General features: G+C 36.9%; 1 pseudogene; it reads right to left on the bottom strand.

Moving 5' to 3' along the window:
• Window positions 1-672: 672 nt before the first annotated feature.
• On the bottom strand, window positions 673-1,697 carry LOC122726657 (annotated as a pseudogene).
• Between the last annotated feature and the right edge of the window lie 19,028 nt (window positions 1,698-20,725).

Here is a 20,725-nt window from a genome sequence, read left to right as displayed (position 1 = left end):
CTGCCCTGGGCAGTGACATCAAGAGAATGAAAGTGATGTCAGATGCCACCCAAGAGGACTGTTTTGCAGCAATGATTTCAGTTCATTTGCATATTCTTAGAGACTTAAAAGAAAACTGCAGTGATAAGGGACAGTCCCTGGAGAGCTCATGCCATTAAGAAAATGGGTAAAACATGAATTTGTAAAAGAGCTTTAAAAAAAAGGAAAGAAAGAAATATGGTCACTTTTAATATCTCCTTCGTGTTAACGGTAGCTGACACTTTGCTAAAACCTGAGCCAGGATCTCACCAGAGAAAACCAGGACTATGATGGAATAGATAGGAAATTATACATTCAGAGTTTGTTGGCTGGGCTGGTCAAGTGACAGTGGTTTCCTGTAAAATGAAAATTACATGACAACAATTCTGAGCTTCTCCTCTCCCATTCATTCCAAAGGAAAGAGGCCTTTCTCTACCTCTTAAAGTATGCGAGATTATTGGCTTTTCCCTGTTTACTGGGAATTCTCTTTTTTTTTTTTTTTGACAGACTAAAAAATATTCTTAATTCTTCTTTGCATTTAAAAGGAATGATCAGAATTTCTCATATAACACTGTAGTTTTCCTTCAAGTTTTTTGGTTGGATGTTTTATTGGTTATTATCAATCTTGAATTACCCATCATTTTCCAGTCTTCATCATGCTGCTGTGAGACCACTGGAGAACACAGAATTTTCTGAGCTTGGCTGGGACTGCTCATTCATCACAGGGTAGAAATAAGGGTGTTCCATAGCCTCTTTGGTGGTCAGCCTTTGTTGATGGTCATAGCACAGAAATTTGTCCAAAAGATCTAGGGCCTTAGGACTGATGAGATGCCTATTCTCACCATGGATGAAGTTTTCCCAGTGTTTTCATGAGTGTTGCCCCAGGATATCATTGAAGTGTGGTACTTCTTCAGATATACATATAACTCATCAGTACCAAGTACTTTGGCAATTCTGACAAGCTGGTCATAGTTGTCTTGGCAGTGGAAGAAGGGCTCCTTTTGGAAAATCATGCTGGCCAGCATATAGCCATATGTTGAGACTGTAGCCATACATCTGGTAGTCCATTAAGAGGACAGGCCCTTTGAAATACCTAGAGACCACATGCACATTATACTCCTGAGTAGGGTAGTAGAGTTCTGCCAGACCCTGGTCTACTAGTTGAAACTTTTTCTGTTGGTGATCTATCATAACATTGTGAGGTTTGATATCTCTGTGCATGATTCCCATGCTATGACAGTAATCCAGAGCCTTAAGCAGTTCATACATATAAAACCCTATATCAAAGTCTGTAAGGATCTTGTATAGTTGCTTAAAATCTGTATTATTGATATATTCATATACCAAAGCTGGAGTCTTTGACATTAGGTCTTTCACAGTGTCAATGAGCTTAATGATATTTGTTCTACCTCGAAGATTTTCCAGAATCTTAACCTCTCATTTTATCTTCTTTTTCTTCACTGGCTTGAGAATTTTTACAACCACTCCCTCATTGTTGGTGGTGTTAATGACCTCAAATATTGAGTATATTTTCCCTGACCAATTTTCCTAACCAGTTGGTAATTGTACTGATTACCCCAGCTCAAGATGTGCACGTCTTAGTCCCAGTACTCATGGCTCTTCAGGCTGTTCACCTATGTGTAGACCCAGGCCCTGTTCCCAGCGGCCAGGCTGAGCATGGTGGGCAGCCCACTGCATCATATTCCTAATGGTAAAATCTGAAGTCTATCCATTAAGATTCCACCCTTTCACCCATAATATCTCTGCAAGATAGTACTGTTTTCTATCAGAAGAATTATCCAATCAATAGTGCCTCCCAATTTTATATTGTTGAAGGCCAGTGGGCTAATCTAATCTGTCATGAAATTGCAAGTTTGAATACTAATGTTACAAGTTAAATTGAAAATTAAGTGCTAATGCACATTGCCCCAGGAAGGCCAGTCTTCTCCTACTGTCACCCAACACAATGGTGGACCTCACCTAGCTCTTTTGATTTACTGTAGATATCAGTAAAGCATTGAGGCAGTCCATTTGCTATCCATTCATAACACTAATAATTTGTTCACTTCCTTTGCTAGTTATGCAGAACCTACCTCGTTGATGTCTTATGCCTCTGTTCTCCTTGTTTTATGTCTCCATAAAAGTTCCCCTTTGATGCCTTATCATTGTAAGGAAGTGATCCTGAACTCTTAGGTAAGGGTAGAGTTTATTGCCTTTCTAAATGGAGTCATACTGTCTTAATTAAAGTTATAAGATACCAAAAAATTTATCTGATTCATAGCCTTGAGAATAAGTACGAAAGTTCTTGGTACTGTATTGATATTGCACAGGAATTTTGAATTGATAGGTCAAAGAACTTAGTCATGCCCCAGGAGTCCTCTAGAAATTATCAAATTAATATATAAGTGGATTAATTGAAGAGATTAGAGCAAAGTGGCAATTCCAGTAAAATCTCTGAAAAAGAACTTCCTGTAAGGGAGAGGGAAAAAGGAAGAAGAGGCCTGGGCTTTGCCCTTGACCTAGGTCTACTAGCCACAAAATTTTCCTCAGTCCAAAGGACTTGCAAGCTTCAAAGGGTCTGGAGAACATTTGATTTCACAATTCCCACTTTTGCAGATTAGTCTTGGGTTGCAGAGCAAGGACAAATCTCCCTAGCAGGGTACAAGACATGACCCTGAGCAGTTAGGAGTGATTCTCTAATTCTACAGGCTTTTATTCCCCACATAGTACTTTAGTCCCTGCCTAAGACAAACAATTAATAATGGATTTAGTCAGCCAGATTTAAATATATTTTAAGAAGGATGATATGCTAACATATTGTAAAAAGTATTGATACAAAATTAAGTTCTAGCTTTGAATGCTGTCTGCCTCCTACCATTATTTCCAAAGTCTAATGGAAGAAGCCCCTAGCAAGATCTTGGACAGTTCACTCATATATTCTCCTCCCCCTGTCCTCAGGAAAGACATGAGTAGCTCAGGACCTTTCTGAAGGACTACCCAGAACAACTGATTTTGCTCCTTTTCCATCCTAGTAAAGCAAGGGTTCAAAGTGAAATCAAATAAAAATCTCCCTGAGAGTCTGTCACTCTCTACACTAATACATAGAATCCATGAAAATTGGGTTCAAGCTTATAGAGTAGCTAAGGAATAGGTGTAGCTCTCAACTCCTGGTTGCTGGAAGTCCTTGACTCCCATTTGTGGAGTACTCAAGAAGTTCTCCTTAAGCACAAGGTGATTTCTTTGCTACTTTCCTTGTGGAGTTATGTTCAGTAATCTTGGTTTCTGTTAATGAAAGACTCCAAGCCCCATAAAGGGACCTGAAATGAAAGAGAATCTAATCACAAACTGCAAAGTATTTATTGTCTGAGAAAAGGCTCAGAGGGAAGATAAGATCCTCCAAGGGAACAGAGATGACAGAGTTTTCAGCTTCTCAAAGGGAAGTGGGAAAAGTGTGTGATGTTAACTACAGTTTCTAGAGTCTTTCAGTCAGGGAGTGGGGAGGGGGTGGTTAAGAGAATGGACATCTGTAGCCATAATAAGCCAGATAGCAGGGTGTTAAGTCCTGGACAAGGTCTCAAGTATGCATCTTCTGCTTAAGTTTGCCCTTGAGTTGATCAAGGCTGGTTCTGTCATTTCTGGCAACTACAGTCATCTCCAAATTAGGCTAGAGTTCACTTGCAAAGGATGACTGGTATGTCAAGCAACTCTGAGTCTCAGAAATCCTTCCAATTGGTAATTTGCTATGTAACTCCATTGTCCTGCTCCCTTGTGAGGAAGGGAAGTTCTAACATATAATATAGTCATTACAGAGCTCATGTTAACGCATCCAATGTAGCCATTACTTTCAGCTGATCTCAGGATGCTGCTAAGATACTGATGACAAGATAGGAAATACAGTATCCTTCATACCCTTGAAATGTTCCATATATCCTTCTGAATTCCCATAGCCCCACCTGTCAGTCTGGATGTGGAATTTCACACTTCATATACCCTGTTCATTTCTTATGCAGAGCCCTGTCTTCTCAACTAGACTGTAAACTTGCTGAAGGCAGGGACTTTCTCTTTTCTGTTTACATCTGCACAGTTCAGTCTTAGGCAATTCTCCCTCAGAAGTTTTGCCATTCTTTCTTCAAAGACTCTGATTCAAAACTAACCTGATAATTGAATATATATATAAACCTGAGATATAACCAAGTTCTTTAGCTTACGCAAACAGTTCCTGTTCAATACAATTCCAGTTCAAAAGAAATTTTTAATTTTTTTATCATAAAAGTATTTTATTATTTTCCAGTTAAATGTAAAGATAGTTTTCAACATTTGTTTTCATAAGATTTTTACTTCCAAATTTTTCTCCCTCTCTCCCTTCTCTTCCCCCTCCTCAAGGCAGAAAGCAATCTGATATAGGGTATATATGTACAATCACATTAAACATATTTCTGCATTAGTCATGTTGTGAAAGAAGAATTAGAACACAAGAGAAAAAACCTCAAAAAAGAAAAAACAACAACAATAACAACAAAGTAGAAACAGTATGGTTGAATCTGCATTCAGAATCCACAGTTCTTTTTCTGGGTGTGGAGACCATTTTGCATCATGAGTTCTTTGGAATTATATCAAAACATTTCATACACTAAGCCTTATAGATTAGACTAAGCACCTTAGCACTTACTTGAATTAGGATGGGGGTTACTTGATTGATTAAATCAATCAACTTGCTTTCTATTTTAAATCTATGCCAACACAACATAAACTCTGGTAATTTGGACTAACTAGAGTGATACAGTAGAAGTAGCATTGGTTTTATAGTAAAGAGGGACCTGAGTTGGGATTCCAGTTCAATACATTCTAATTAGGTGACCCTGGGAAAATTACTGAGACCCAGTTTTTCTTCAGTAAAATAGGGAAAACAACAGCTTTTGTGTCCTCTACCTGTTAATGTTACTGTGAATAAAATGTACTATTAACCTTAAATCAGTAGTAAAATATGAGTTGTTTCTATCATTACTGATGGAAAGATTTCAAACATAGGTCTCACTATAAAGAGGACTTGCTATTTCAAAATCAAACTAGCAATTTGGCAATCTAAATGAAATGGATGAATACTTACAAAAATATATATTACCCAGATTAACAGAAGGAGAAATGAAATATGTAAATAGCCCAATCTTAGAAAAATAAATTAAACAGGCCATCAATGAACTTCCTAAGAAAAAACTCCAGGACCAGATGGGTTCACAAGTGGATTCTACCAAACATTTAAAGAACAATCAATCCAATTATTATACAAATTATTTGGGAAAATAAGTGAAGTAGGAGTCCAACCAAATTCTTTTTATGTGACAAATATGGTGCTAATACCCAGACCAGGAAGAGATAAAACAGAGAAAGAAAATTATAGACCAATTTGCCTAATGAATATTGATGCAAAAATTTTAAATAAAATATTAGCAAAGAGATTGCATCAATCTATCACAAAGATCATACACTATGACAAGGTGGGATTTATACTGGGACCATAGGGCTGGTTCAATATTAAAACAAACTATTAGCATAACTGACCATATCAATAACAAAACCAACAGAAATCATATGATTATCTCAATAGATGAAGAAAAAGCTTTTCACAAAATACAGCATCCATTCCTATTAAAAACATTAGAGAGCATAGGTATAAAAGGAGCATACCTTAAAATGATAAATACTATTTATCTTGTAATTATTTTTTTAAAAAGCCAGTTTAAATTTGCATAAGTGTTTCTTTATTGATATTGCAACTATATTTTGAAACTCAATAATATAGGCTTATTTTTGTAAAGATTCTCATTTTAAGATTGTGTTATGTTTTAACTTGTATTTAAATATGTTCTGATTTTTCACAAAAGTAATTGCATACTTAGTAAAAAATGGGGTATTATTTGAAATTATTGCATAATTGTATATTATATTGTGAGTCAAGGTACATTCACATTTTTTGGTGATCATTATTATCCTCAATTTTTAAATCCATATGAGACTTGGATTATGGGAATTTATCATTTAAGACATTAATGGCCTTCATTCTGAGTTATCAGATTCCAGTTGGCCAAGATGCCATCCGATCACAAGAAGAATACATGCAAGAGCAGATATTGAACTGTCACATGAGGGGAGACATACATGAAGTCAAGGTAGGGCTGAGGGAATGGCTTTTTACAAATGTTGAGGTTGGTTTCTCTTGTTTTAATTTTTCCCTACAATATTGTACAGATGGCTGGAAGTTTTCATCCCACCCATCTCATTCTATACCTGGTTTCAGTTCAGTAGCATGGACGTATATCCCATCCAGCTATTTTAAGCCTGGCATACTGCATGGGCAGTATATATTGCTCAAGTGTGGGAATGCTCATATCTCATCATTTCTCTGTTCTTTTATGGTAACCCCCATAATCATCTCAGGTGTCATGATAAATACCATGTTGGACTTGGCCTTGTCCAGGACTTGGCCTTGTCCAGGCATGAGGATAATTAGGCAGATGATTCAAAAAGTGATAAAACAAAGATAAGAATACATGTTTTTTTTTAATTAATATCACAGGGCAGCTAGGTAGTGCAGTTGATAGAGTACCAGTCCTAGAGTCAGGAGTACCTGAGTTCAAATCTGGTCTCAAACACTTAACACTTACTAGCTGTGTGACCCTAGCCAAGTCACTTAACCCCAATTGCCTTACTAAAAAAAATTAAAATTAAAATTAATATCGCAATTGTTTTCTCAATTTACCCTCAAAAGGGGGACTATAGTAATATTAAGTTTTAGAGAATATTTCAATTTTTGTTTTAGGATATGTTTCATGTATAACAACTAAGATTCTGAATTCCCTTAGACATGTCTTTAAAAACTCTCAGTGTTTGATTTGATTATTGACAAAGCTAATTTATAGTTGTGTTAAGCTCAATTTTGTAGGAAAGTTTCCTGGCTGATTACCAGCATCCACACATCAACTCCTGAAAAGATTTCCATTTCATGACTACACCCAGAGGACATCCCAAGAATCATCTCAGAAAAGACTTTCAAAGATTTTAAATGAACAATTTTGTTTTGTTGGGTTTTTTTCCCTTCTGTTATTATATACACCATTTGTAATATGTATTCTCTGCAGAAGCCCTTCCTCTGCAGGTGGTGTCAAAGTACCAGTTCATGAAGAGACCAACCATCTGGACAAAATTTCCCCTTTCTCTCTTTTCTATATTGTTGTTAACATATTGTTTGTTAGCATAGGGTATTATATTCTGTTACATTTTTACTGTTTCGTCAAGGCAACACTCCATGTTCCTCAAAGAAACAAAGCAGGGACTGTAATGATTAGAGTGATGCCACCTGCTGGAGAGTTACTGTAGGAAAGCTCCACCATGAGGAGAAGGCATCTGAGGGCAAGCCATGTGGCTTTTCCTTGGCATCAGGAAGTAACATTTACTCGTGGGTCCTATCAAAGCTACCAGCCAATTAGCTTGGAGCTGTGTGTGCAGGTGGACAGGATGTTTCCAGTTTCACGGGAGGCTTCTGGGAGGAAGATGGAAGCATGGGGTCCTTTTGGTTCCTGACCTCGACATGGCAGGTTAGATGATGGGGTCTCTTAGAAACAGTTAGATTTTTACCTTTCTTTCTTGTTTTACCAAATTCTATTCTCCTTACTAAATGCTTAAAAGCCCAAACTGTTACTAAAGCTTGTAATTTATCAGCGACTACCCATAGATATTTTTGACAGTATAGCTAGAATTTTAGCCCCTAACAAACTAAAACAATCAGTAAGCATTATCTGTAATGGAGATAAACTAGAAGCCTTCCCAATACAATCAGGAATGAAGTAAGGATGCCATTATCATCTCTATTATTTAATATTGTACTAAAAATATTAGCTATAGCAAAAATGGAAGAAAAATTAATGTAATTAAAATAGGCAATGAAGAAACAAAACTAATATTCCTTTTAATTTTTAAAAATTTTTTAAAGTTTATTTAGAATTTTATTTTCCCAAATTACATATAAAAAACAAATTTTAAAATAAATTTTGAAAAACTGTGTTCCAGGGGTAGCTAGGTGGTGCATTGGATAGAACACCAGCCCTAGATTCAGGAGTACCTGAGTTCAAATCCAGCCTCAGACACTTAACACTTACTAGCTGTGTGACCCTGGGCAAGTCACTTAACCCCAATTGTCTCACTAAAAAACAAAATAAAACAAACAAAAAAACTGTTCCAACTACTCTTCCTCCCTCCCTCCCAACCCCCATTGAAGAACTCAAGCAATTCAATAAAAGCTATACATGTGCAGTCATGCAAAACATTTCCACTTTATTCAGGTTGTGAAAGAAAATAGACAAAATAAACTTCAGAAAAAAGAACTAACAAAAAAATTATGCTTCAGTCTGTATTCAGATACCATCAGTGTTTTTTTCTATAGATTGACTGCACTTTTCATAAGTCCTTCAGAACTGTCCTGGATCACTGTATTGCTAAAAATAGCCAAGTCATTCATAGCAGATCATCTTACAATATTGCTGTTATTTGGTATACAATACATTTCACTTTGCATCAGTTCATGTAAGTCTTTCCAGGTTTTTCTGATAGCATCCTGCTCCTGATTTTTATAGTAAACTACAGTTATATAGTACTTTAAAGAGAGATTTCCTTACAATAAACCCATGAGGTTGATTATTGCAACAACAATAATATATAACATTTATATAGTACTGATATCTGACAAAGAATTATCTTCACAATAGCCCAGCAGAGTAAGTACATTACATTTTTCATCATCATACAATCATCAATAAATCATCATCAATCAATCCAATCATCATCATCATCTTAGATTCCTCTTGTCTCTGCTTCAGATTTTTTTCACAGTTATTATTGCTAACTGTGTTTCTTTCCATCCTATTTCCTCCCCATGATATTTACTCTATTTTCTATCTTCTTTCACCCTAACCTAACTCAAAAGTGTTTTGCTTTTGAATGCTCCCTCCCCCAATCTGTTCTCCCTTCTTTCACCCCTCCCACAATGCCCTTCTTTTCCTACTTTCTTGCAGGGTAAAATAGATTACTCTACCCAATTGAGTGTGTATGTTATTCCCTATTTGAGCCAATTCTGATGAGAGTTAAGACTCGCTCATTCCCCTGCACCTCGTTCATCTTCCCTTCCACTCCATAAGCTTTTCCTTGCTTCTTTTATGTGAGCTTCTTTGCTCCACCCCACCTCTCCCTTTATCTTTCTCCCAGTGTATTCTGCTTATCCCTTAATTTTATTTTTTGAAGATATCATCCCTTCATATTCAACTCAAACCTGTGCCTTCTGTCTAAATATACTCTATTAAGTTGCCCTAATAATGAGAAAGTTCTTATTAGTTATAAGTATCATGTTCTAATGTAGGAATATAAACAGTTTAGCATTTTAATATCCCTTATGATTTCTTTTTCTCGTTTTTATGCTTCTCTAGGGTCTTGTATTTGAAAGTCAAATTTTCTATTCAGCTCAGATCTTTTCAACATGAATACCTGAAAGGTTTTTTCTGAGGGGCGGAGCCAAGACAGTGGAGGAAAGGTTGTGACTCCCACAGCTCTCAACAAATCCTTCCACACACTCCCAAATAATGCCATAAAAAACAGTCTAAAACACATAAGAACAGAGTGAGACTATTTTCCAGCCAAAAACAGCAATTGAGATCAGGCTGAAAGAGGAGCTCAGCAAGTGGCCCAGACCCACCCAGGAATAGACACCTCTGAGTCTTAAGTGCCAGCGGCATCTTCTGAGGCTCAGCTCATGGACCACTGAGGGGTTTCAGCAGTTGTCAGGGTTAAGTGGCTGTAGACTCTGCTGGAGTTGGGGTTAAGTGCCCTGCTTCTGAACCAGTGGGCTGAATCAAGTGCTGGTGAGCAGTGGGGGAGGGGCACAGGCACACCAAGCTTCCAACCATAGAGAATCAGATTTCAAACAAGCATCTAATTCTGGCTTGAGATGAGTTGGCAAAGAAAACAGCAGACCATTGAAAGCTTCTCTGGGGGAGGGGTACACCAGAATACATCCTCAGATGAAGATAACAAAGTCAAAGCTCCAACATACAAAGCTGCCAAGAAAAATATGAATTGGTCTCAGGCTTTGGAAGTGCTCAAAAGGGACTTTGAATAGAAAGTAGGAGAGATAGGAGGAAGATTTAGAGAGGTGGAGGAAAGAATGGAAAGAGAAATGAAAGTGATGCAGGACAGTCATGAGAAAAAAAGTCAACAATTTGAAAAGTCAAATGGGAGAAGTTATAGAAAAAGTCACTGAAGGAAATAATTGCCTAAGAATTAGCATTGGACAAATGGAAGCTAGTGACATTATGAGAAATCAAGACACAGTAAAGCAAATCCAATTGAATAAAAAAAATAGAGGGCAATATGAAATAGCTCCTTGGAAAAACAGGTGACCCAGAAAATAGATCCAGGAGAGATAATATGAAAACTACCTGAAAACTATGAACAAAATAAGAGCCTGGATATCATCTTCCAAGAAATTGTAAGGGAAAAATTGCCCTGATGACACAGAGGGTAAAATAGAAATTTAAAGAATCCACTAATCACTTCCAGAAAGAGAACCCAAAAGGAAAACTTCCAGGAATATTATAGCCACATTCCAGAGATCCCAGGTCAAGGAGAAAATATTACAAGCAGTTAGAAAAAAGGAATTAAAATACTGTGGAGCCGCAGTCAAGGTCACACAGGATTTAGCACCTTCTACATTAAAGGACCAGAGAGCATGGAATATGATATTCCAGAAGGCAAAGGAACTGGGAGCACAACCTACAATAACCTACCCAGCAAAACTTGTATAATGTTTCAGGAGAAAAAAAAATGGGACTCCAGTGAAAAAGAGGACTTTCTGGCATTTATTTATTTATTTTATTTTTGGGGCAGGGCAATGGGGGTTAGGTGACTTGCCCAGGGTCACACAGCTAGTAAGCGTCAAGTGTCTGGGGCTGGATTTGAACTCAGGTCCTCCTGAATCCAGAACCAGTGCCACCTAGCTGCCCCGACTTTCAGGCATATATGATGAAAACACCTGAACTGAATAGAAAATTTGATTTTCAAATACAAGATCCTAGAGAAGCATTAAAAGGTAAACAGGAAAAAGAAATTATACATTAAAAGGTTAAACTGTTTACATTCTTACTTGAGAAGATAATGCTTCCAACTAATAAGTACTCTCTCAGTATTAGGGCAGCTGAGAGGAATATACATAGACAGAGGGCACAGGTGTGAATTGAATATGAAGGAATGATATCTATAAAGCATTTGTCCATGTTTTTTTGTGGGGCAGGCAGGATGGAGTGGCTTTTGTCTGGGGCTGGATTTGGGCTTGGGTCCTCCTGGATACAAGGCTGGTGCTTTGTCCACCGTATCACTGTGGCAAAATAATGGAATTTGGCAGACCCCCAGGTCTGACTTAATTGACTTCGTAGTGTTTGAATTAGGTATGAATGAGAAAGTACTAACTACACACTTAAGGTGATTAAATCTTGAACCACACCTGGCTCACCCTGTCAAGCCTAGTCTAACTTGGCCAACCCTTAGAAGGGGTGTCCTAAGAGGCTATGAACTGTATCATCAACAGGCAACCTGTCTCAGTCACACTACTTGAAGGACCTCCCCTTTGGAGGAGGGAGAAAAAGGTAGAAAAGGGGACCCCAAGAGGAAGTAACACACTTTCTCTCTCTGGCCTTGGAGCAGACTAGAGACTGGCTTCTGACTCTCATAGAAATTATGAGAGCCCTGGTGGTGAGTTAAATCCAGCTCTTTGAATTAGTTGAGGTGGAAGTAAGTTTGGGGATTGTATAGGCTTTTGTTAGAGTTAAGGGGATTATCCATTTTCCTCTTTCCTTATTCCCTTGTCCTTGACTTTATTAATTTTACCTTTGCTGTGTATTTTTTATGAGATATTTTATTCTTTCCGTTACATGTAAAGATAGTTCTCAACTTTTGTTTATACATGCTTTACAATTTCAGATTTTTCTCCCTCCCTCCCCTCCCTCCCCCCTCCCCTAGACAGCAGGTAATCTGATATAGGTTATATCTATATATCTCTATACATAAACATATATATATATACATATATATATATATATACACACATATATATATACACATAATAACATTAATCCTATTTCTGCATTAATCCTGTTACAAGAGAATCAGAGCAGTGATGCAAAACCTCAAAATAGAAAAATAAAAACAACAGCACCCAAAACAAAAGAAATAATATGGTTCAATCAGCATCTATACTCCACAGTTCTTTCTTTCTTTTTTTTTCTTGGATTTGGAGATCCTCTTCTATCATGAGTTCCCTGGAACTCTTTTGTACCATTGCATTGGTGAGAAGAATATAGTCCATCACAGTAGGTCAACACTCAATGTTGATGATACTGTGTACAATGTTCTTCTGGTTCTGCTCATCTCACTCATCATCAGCTCACGTAAGACCCTCCAGGTTTCTCTGAACTCTTCCTGCTCCTCATTTCTTACAGCACAATAGTATTCCATTGTATTCATATACCACAACTTGTCCAGCCATTCCCCAATTGATGGGCACCCCCTCAACTTCCAATTCCTTGCTACCACGTAAAGAGCAGCTATAAATATTTTTGTACATGTGGGTCCCTTTCCCCCTTCCATGATTTCTTTGGGCAAAAGACCTAAAAGTGGGATTGCTGGGTCAAAGGGTATGCACAGCTTTATCGCCCTTTGGGCATAATTCCAAATTGCTCTCCAGAATGGTTGGATAAGCTCACAGCTCCACCAACAATGCATTAGTGTTCCAATTTTCCCACAGCCTCTCCAACATTTATTATCTTCCTTTTTTGTCATTTTAGCCAATCTGATAGGTGTCAAGGTGGTACCTCAGAGTTGTTTTAATTTGCATCTCTCTAATCATTAGAGATTTAGAGCATTTTTTCATATGGGAATAGATAGCTTTGGTTTCTTCATCAGAAAACTGCCTGTTCATATCCTTTGACCATTTCTCAATTGGGGAATGACTTGGATTCTTATAAATTTGATTTAATTCCCTATATATTTTAGAGATGAGGCCTTTATCAGAAGCACTGGCCTCAAAAATTGTTTCCCAGCTTTCTGCCTCCCTTCCAATTTTGGATGCATTGCTTCTGTTTGTACAAAAATTTTTTAATTTAATATAATCAAAATCATCCACTTTGCATTTTATAATATACTCTATCTCATGTTTGGTCAAAAACTGTTCTCCTTTCCAAAGATCTGATAGGTACACTATTCCTTTCTCTCCTAATTTACCTATGGTATCACCTCTTATGTCTAAATCATGTATCCATTTTGACCTTATTTTAGTATAAGGTGTAAGATGTTGGTCTAAGCCTAATTTCTGCCATACTATCTTCCAGTTTTCCCAGCAGTTTTTGTCAAATACTGAGTTCCTATCCCAAAAGCTGGAGTCTTTGGGTTTATCAAACACTACATTACTAGTGTCATTTACTACTGCATTTCCTGAGCCTAGCCTATTCCATTGATCTACCACTCTATTTTTTAGCCAGTACCAGATAGTTTTGATGACTGCCGCTTTATAGTAAAGCTCCAGGTTTGGTACCGCTAACCCACCTTCCTGTGAATTTTTTTTCATTATTTCCCTGGATATTCTTGATTTTTTGTTTTTCCAGATGAATTTTGTTATTATTTTTTCTAGCTGTATAAAATAATTTTTAGGTAGCCTGATTGGTATGGCACTGAATAAGTAAATTAATTTAGGCAGTATTGTCATTTTTACTATATTAGCTCTGCCTATCCATGAGCAATTGATATCTTTCCAATTATTTAGATCTGGTTTGATTTGTGTGAAGAGTGTTTGGTAGTTGTGTTCATAGAGTTCCTGGGTTTGTCTTGGCAAGTAGACTCCCAAGTATTTTATATTACCTACCGTTACTTTAAATGGAATTTCTCTTTCTATCTCTTGCTGCTGGACTTTGTTGGTCATGTATAGAAATGCTGATGATTTATGTGGATTTATTTTATATCCTGCTACTTTGCTAAAGTTGTTAATTGTGTCAAGTAATTTTTGACTTGATTCTTGAGGATTCCTTAAGTATACCATCATATCATCTGCAAAGAGTGATAGTTTTGTTTCCTCCTTGCCTATTCTAATTCATTTAATTCCTTTCTCTTCTCTGATTGCTAAAGCTAATATTTCTAGAACAATATTAAATAATAGGGGTGATAATGGACATCCCTGTTTCACCCCTGATCTTATTGGGAAGGCCTCTAATTTATCTCCATTGCATATAATACTTGCTGATGGCTTTAGGTAGATACTGTTTATTATTCTAAGGAAAGCTCCCCCTATTCCTAAACTCTCTAGTGTTTTTATTAGGAATGGGTGCTGTACTTTGTCAAAAGCTTTCTCTGCATCTATTGAGATAATCATATGATTTTGGTTGGTTTTCTTATTGATGTGGTTGATTATGTTAATAGTTTTCCTAATGTTGAACCAGCCCTGCATTCCTGGTATAAATCCCACCTGGTCATAGTGTATTATCCTGGTGATCACTTGCTGTAATCTCCTTGCTAATATCTTATTTAAGATTTTAGCATCAATATTCATTAGGGAAATTGGTCTATAATTTTCTTTCTCTGTTTTTGCTTTGCCTGGTTTTGGTATCACCACCATATTTGTGTCATAAAATGAATTTGGTAGAACTCCTTCTTCACCTATTTTTCCAAATAATCTGTATAATATTGGAATTAATTGTTCTTTAAATGTTTGGTAAAATTCACCCGTAAACCCATCTGGCCCTGGGGATTTTTTCTTAGGGAGTTCATTAATAGCTTGTTCAATTTCTTTTTCTAATATGGGTTTATTTAAGGATTTTATTTCCTCTTCAGTTAACCTGGGCAGTTTGTATTTGTGTAAATATTCATCCATTTCATTTAGATTGTCAAATTTATTGGCATACAGTTGGGCAAAATATTTCCTAATTATTGATTTAATTTCCACTTCATTGGTGGTAACATCACCCTTTTCATTTTTGATACTGGTAATTTGGTTTTCTTCTTTCTTTTGTTTAATCAAATTAACCAATATTTTATCTATTTTATTGTTTTTTTCATAAAACCAGCTCTTAGTTTTATTGATTAATTCTATAGTTTTTTTGCTTTCAATCTTATTGATTTCTCCTTTAATTTTCAGGATCTCTAATTTAGTGTCTAATTGGGGATTTCTAATTTGTTCTTTTTCTAGCTTTTTTAAGTTGCATGCCCAATTCATTAATCTCCTCTTTCTCTTTCTTATTCATGTAAGCATTTAGAGCTATAAATTTTCCCCTAAGCACTGCTTTGGCTGCATCCCATAGATTTTGGTATGTTGTCTCATTATTGTCATTCTCTTGGATAAAGTTATTGATTGTTTCTATGATTTCTTGTTTGGCCCATTCATTCTTTAGAATGAAATTATTTAGTTTCCAATTGATTTTCATTTTACTTTTCCCTGGCTCTTTCTTACATGTAATTTTTATTGCATCATGATCTGAGAAGGATGCATTTACTATTTCTGCCTTTCTACATTTGACTATGATGTTTTTGTGCCCTAATACATGGTCAATTTTTGAAAATGTGCCATGTACTGCTGAGAAAAAGGTATATTCCTTTCTATCCCCATTCAATTTTCTCCAGACATCTATCATGTCTAACTTTTCTAGTAATCTATTCACCTCTTTCACTTCTTTCTTATTTATTTTTTGGCTAGATTTATCTAATTCTGAGAGGGGGAGATTCAGATCCCCCACTAGTATAGTATTACTGTCTAATTCCTCTTGTAACTCATTTAACTTCTCTAAGAACTTGGATGCTATACCACTTGGCGCATACATATTCAATATTGATATTACTTCATTATCTATAGTACCTTTAAGTAAGATGTAATTTCCTTCCTTATCTCTTTTAATGAGATCTATTTTTGCCTGCACTTTGTCTGAGATAAGGATTGCTACCCCTGCCTTTTTTACTTTAGCTGAGGCATAATATATTCTGCTCCAGCCTTTTACCTTTACTCTGTGTGTATCTCTCTGCTTCAAATGTGTTTCTTGTAAACAGCATATTGTAGGGTTCTGGTTTTTAATCCACTCTGCAATTCGCTTCCGTTTTATAGCAGAGTTCATCCCATTCACATTCACAGTTATTATTACTGACTGTCTATTCCCCTCCATTCTATTTACCCCCTTTGTACTTTTCCCCCCTTCTTTCACCCTATTCCTCCTCACTGACGTTTTACTTCTTACCCCTGCCTCCCCCAATCTGCCCTCCCTTTTTATCACCCCCCTCTCTTTTCTTTACCCTTTTCTCCCTTGCTTTTGTCCTCCCTTCTATCAGTCCCCCCCTTTCCCTTCCCCTTTTGTTTCCTTAAAGAATGAGTTAAGTTTCTTTATCCCAATGAACGTATATGTTATTCCCTCTTTGAGTCAAATCTAATGAGAATAGGGTTGAAACCATGTTCCCCCCTCCTTTCTTTCCCTCTATTATAATAGGTTTTTTTCCACCTCTTCATATGATATAATTCATCCCATTCCACCTCCCCTTTCCTCTCCTCCCCATAGACTCCCTTTTTATCCCCTTAATTCTTTTGTATCATCACATCAAAGACAATTTATATTTATACCCTCTATATAAAGTCCTTCTCTCTGCCCAAATACATTTACAGTTCTTAAGAGTTATGAGTATTATCTTCCTGTGTAGGGATATAAACAGTTTAACCTAATACGGTAACTTTTTTTTCCCCTCTGTTTACCTTTTTAAACTTCTCTTGAGTCTTGTATGTTGAGATCAAATTTTCTATTCAGTTCTGGTCTTTTCACCAGGAAAGATTGAAAGTCCCCAATGTCATTAAATGTCCATCTTTTCCCCTGAAAGAAAATGCACATTTTTGCTGGGTAATAGATTCTCGGCTGCAATCCAATATCCTTTGCCTTCCGGAATATCATATTCCAAGCCTTGCAGTCCTTTAATGTTGAAGCTGCCAGGTCCTGAGCAATCCTGACTGTGGCTCCATGATATTTAAATTGCTTCTTTCTGGCTGCTTGGAGTATTTTCTCCTTCACCTGATAATTCTGGAATTTGGCTACAATATTCCTTGGAGTTTTCCTTTTGGGGTCTCTTTCAGGAGATGATCGATGGATTCTTTCAATGATGATTTTATCCTCTGATTCTATGATATCAGGGCAGTTCTCCTTAATAATTTCCTGGAATATGGTATCTAGATTCTTTTTCTGGTCATGGCTTTCAGGCAGTCCAATGATTCTCAAATTGTCTCTCCTCGATCTGTTTTCCAGATCAGTTGTCTTTCCAATGAGGTATTTCACATTTTCTTCTATTTTTTCATTTTTTTTATTCTGCTTGACTGATTCTTGGTGTCTCATGGATTCCTTATCTTCCAACTGTCCCACTTTAATTTTTAAGGCATTGTTTTCTTCAGTGAGATTATGCACCTTTTTTTCCATTTGGCTAAGTGAATTTTTTAAGGTACTGTTTTCTTCAGTGAGATTATGCACCTTTTTTTTCCATTTGGCTAAGTGAATTTTTTAAGGTATTGTTTTCTTCAGTGAGATTATGCAGCTTTTTTTCCATTTGGCCAAATGAATTTTTTAAGGCTTTGTTTTCTTCAGCTTCCTTTTCCAAGCTGCTGATTCTTTTTTCATAGTTTTTTTGTTTTGCTTTCATTTCTTTCCCCATTTTTTCTTCTACCTCTTGCAATTGATTTTTAAAATCCTTTTTGAGCTCTTCCAGGAAGGCTTTTTGTTCTTGCGACCAATTCACCTTCCCTTGTGAGGCTTCAGATGTAGACAATTTGAGGCTATTGTCCTCATCTGAGTTTGTGTTGGCTTCTTCCCTATTGATACAGAAGCTCTCAATGGAGAGGGCTCTTTTTTGCTTCTTACTCATTATTGCAGCTTATTTATTTATTCTTTAAGTTGAGGTCTGCTCTGGGGGCACCAGGGTCCCTGTTTTGGGCTTCTTGTGCAGGTGTATAGGTGCTGTGTGACCGGGCTTTTACTCTGAGGCCTTTATGGTGTGTGCAGTTCACCCCCCTGCACTTCCTGTATGATTGTGCTCGGCCAGCCAGGCGCCAGACCCCGGCGTCTGATCCCGCAGTTCGTGGCCCTCTCGGCCGGTGCAGGTAAGTTTTTCCACTGTCCTTCTTGGCCACCAGATTTTTGAAGCAGGTTCCGGGAGCCTCAGTTGTTCGGCTGTGGCCCGCAGCTCCTGCTGATTTGCCCCGACCCCCTCGGCGCTGGGTTGCTGCCCTGCGCTGGGCCTCCCTTTTGCCCGAGTCAGACCGACCTTTTCCTGAAGTCTTCTAAATTATCTCTGGTTGGAGGACTGTGTCTCTCTGTCTCTTTGCAGGTTCTGTAGTTTCAGAATCCGTCCAGAGGCTTGATTTAATGTTCGTTTTGAGGGAACAGAAGGAGAGCTCAGGCAGCTTGCTGCTTCCTCTCCGCCATCTTCGCTGTGTATTTTATTCTGATTAATAAAACCTGATTTGTTTGTGGAAAAGAGGCTGTTAAGCTCCTTTCTTATTGGCCTGGGAGAAATAACTAAAAAGGCAGTTCAGAGGGGAGGAAGTTTTGGACCTAGAGGTCCCTCATTATTTTCTGAACCCCAATATTATAGCAAGCCACCCAATTAACTCTCCACATATTAAATTTGGTCCCTACGTCACCTAGCAAACCCATAATGACATCTTTAAAATAAAGTTAGGGGGATGGAAGGGGATCTCCAAATCCAGAAAAAAAGAACTGTGGAGTATAGATGCTAATTGAACCACTCTATTTCTTTTGTTTTTGGTGCTGTTGTTTCTCTATTTTGAGGTTTTTCCTCATTGCTCTGATTCTTCTCTTATAACTAATGCAGAAATATGTTTAATGTTATATTTATATATATATATATATATATCAGATTGCTTGCTGTCTAGGAGAGCAGGGAGAGAGAAAAATCTGAAATTGGAAAATTTGTATAAACAAATGTTGAGAACTATCTTTACATATAACTGGAAAAAAATAAAATACTTTTATCTGAAAAAAAAAAAAAGAAAATCTTGGTTCAAATGCTCATGGATAATGACCAGGATATCAGGTCAGAGTAGACCACAAGTTACATGTAAACAGAAATTTAGCCCTGATACCTTAAAATAAAATTATGATTCTGGAACAGATTAGAGATTAATATAATAGAATACATTTAGAATATAGGATTTTGAGTTGCAAAGGACCTTAGAGATCATATATAATCTACTCCCTATATTTTATATAAGAGGAAACCAAGGTCTGAAAAGCATGAGGTCATAGTTTGAGGGGTTTATTTGTATAGGTTTCTTTTTTATTCCTCATACTTAACATTTTTTGTTTTAATGAACTTTTTTATTCATAGTTTCCAAATTCTAGCCCTCCTTCCCTCCCTCCTTTTGCCGCTCCCTAAGGGAGTAAGCAATTAGATATAGGTTATACATGTGCAATTATGTAAAATGTTACCATATTAGTCATTTTGTATAACAAAACTTGAATAAAATAAAAACGAAAGAAGGTGAAAAATTTTTTAAAATAAAGTTAGGGGGTAAGAGAAATGCACTGGAAAAAAAGGGAAAGGGAGAGGTGGAAGGGTGTAAAAAAGCTCACATAAAAGAAACAAGAAGAAGAGTACGCAGTAGAGGAGAAAATGGGGAAGGAATGGAGGAGTGAGTGAGCCTTAATTTCATCAGAATTGTTTCAAAAAGGGAATAACATAAATACTCAAGTGGGTATAGTAATATATTTTACCCTGATGAAAAGTGGGAGAGGAAGGGGAAAAGGTGGGGGGAGATAAAGGAAGTGAGGGCAGATTGGGGCAGGGAGCAGTAAAAAGCAAAACACTTTTAAGTTAGGATTGGGTGAAAGAAGATTGAAAATAGAATAAATATCAAGGGGAGGGACTATGATGGAGGGTAATACAGTTAGCTATAGTAACTGTGAAAAAATGATGATCAGGATATCAGAAGGATGTATGAAAAATGCAAACCATCAACAGAGGAATAATTGATGGTATCTGAATACAGATTGAAGTATAATTTTATTTGTTAGTTCCTCTTTCTAAAGTCTATTTTCTTTCACAACTTGACTAATGTGAAGATGCTTGGCATACCTGCACATGTATGACTTATATTGCAAGGCTTGATTCTATAGGGAGGGTTGAGGAGGGAGGAAGAAAATTTTGAACACAAAATTAAAAAAAAAAAACAATGTGAAGAAATGATGATCAAGTGGATTTCAGAGAAATCTGGAAGGACTCACATGAACTGATGCTGAGTGAGATGATCAGAACCAGGAGAACATTGTACACAGTATCAACAACACTGTGTGTTGCTCAACTGTGATAGACTTAACTCTTCTCAGCAATACAGTGGTCCAAGATAGTTCCAAAGGACTCACGATGGAAAATGCTCTCCAAATCCAGAAACAAACAAAAAAACAAACAACAACAGAAAATCAACAACTGTGGAATCTAGATGCAGATTGAACCATACATACTATTTCTACTTTTTTTTTTTGTTTTCCCTTTTTGAAGTTTTTCCCTTTTGCTCTGATTCTTTCTTCGCAGCATGGTTAATGCAGATATATGTTTAGTATCATTGTACATATATAACCTATATCAG

The sequence above is a fragment of the Dromiciops gliroides genome, chromosome 4 (assembly GCF_019393635.1).
Source record: "Dromiciops gliroides isolate mDroGli1 chromosome 4, mDroGli1.pri, whole genome shotgun sequence".
Lineage (NCBI taxonomy): Eukaryota > Metazoa > Chordata > Mammalia > Microbiotheria > Microbiotheriidae > Dromiciops > Dromiciops gliroides.
This window is presented reverse-complemented; position numbering and strand designations above follow the sequence as displayed.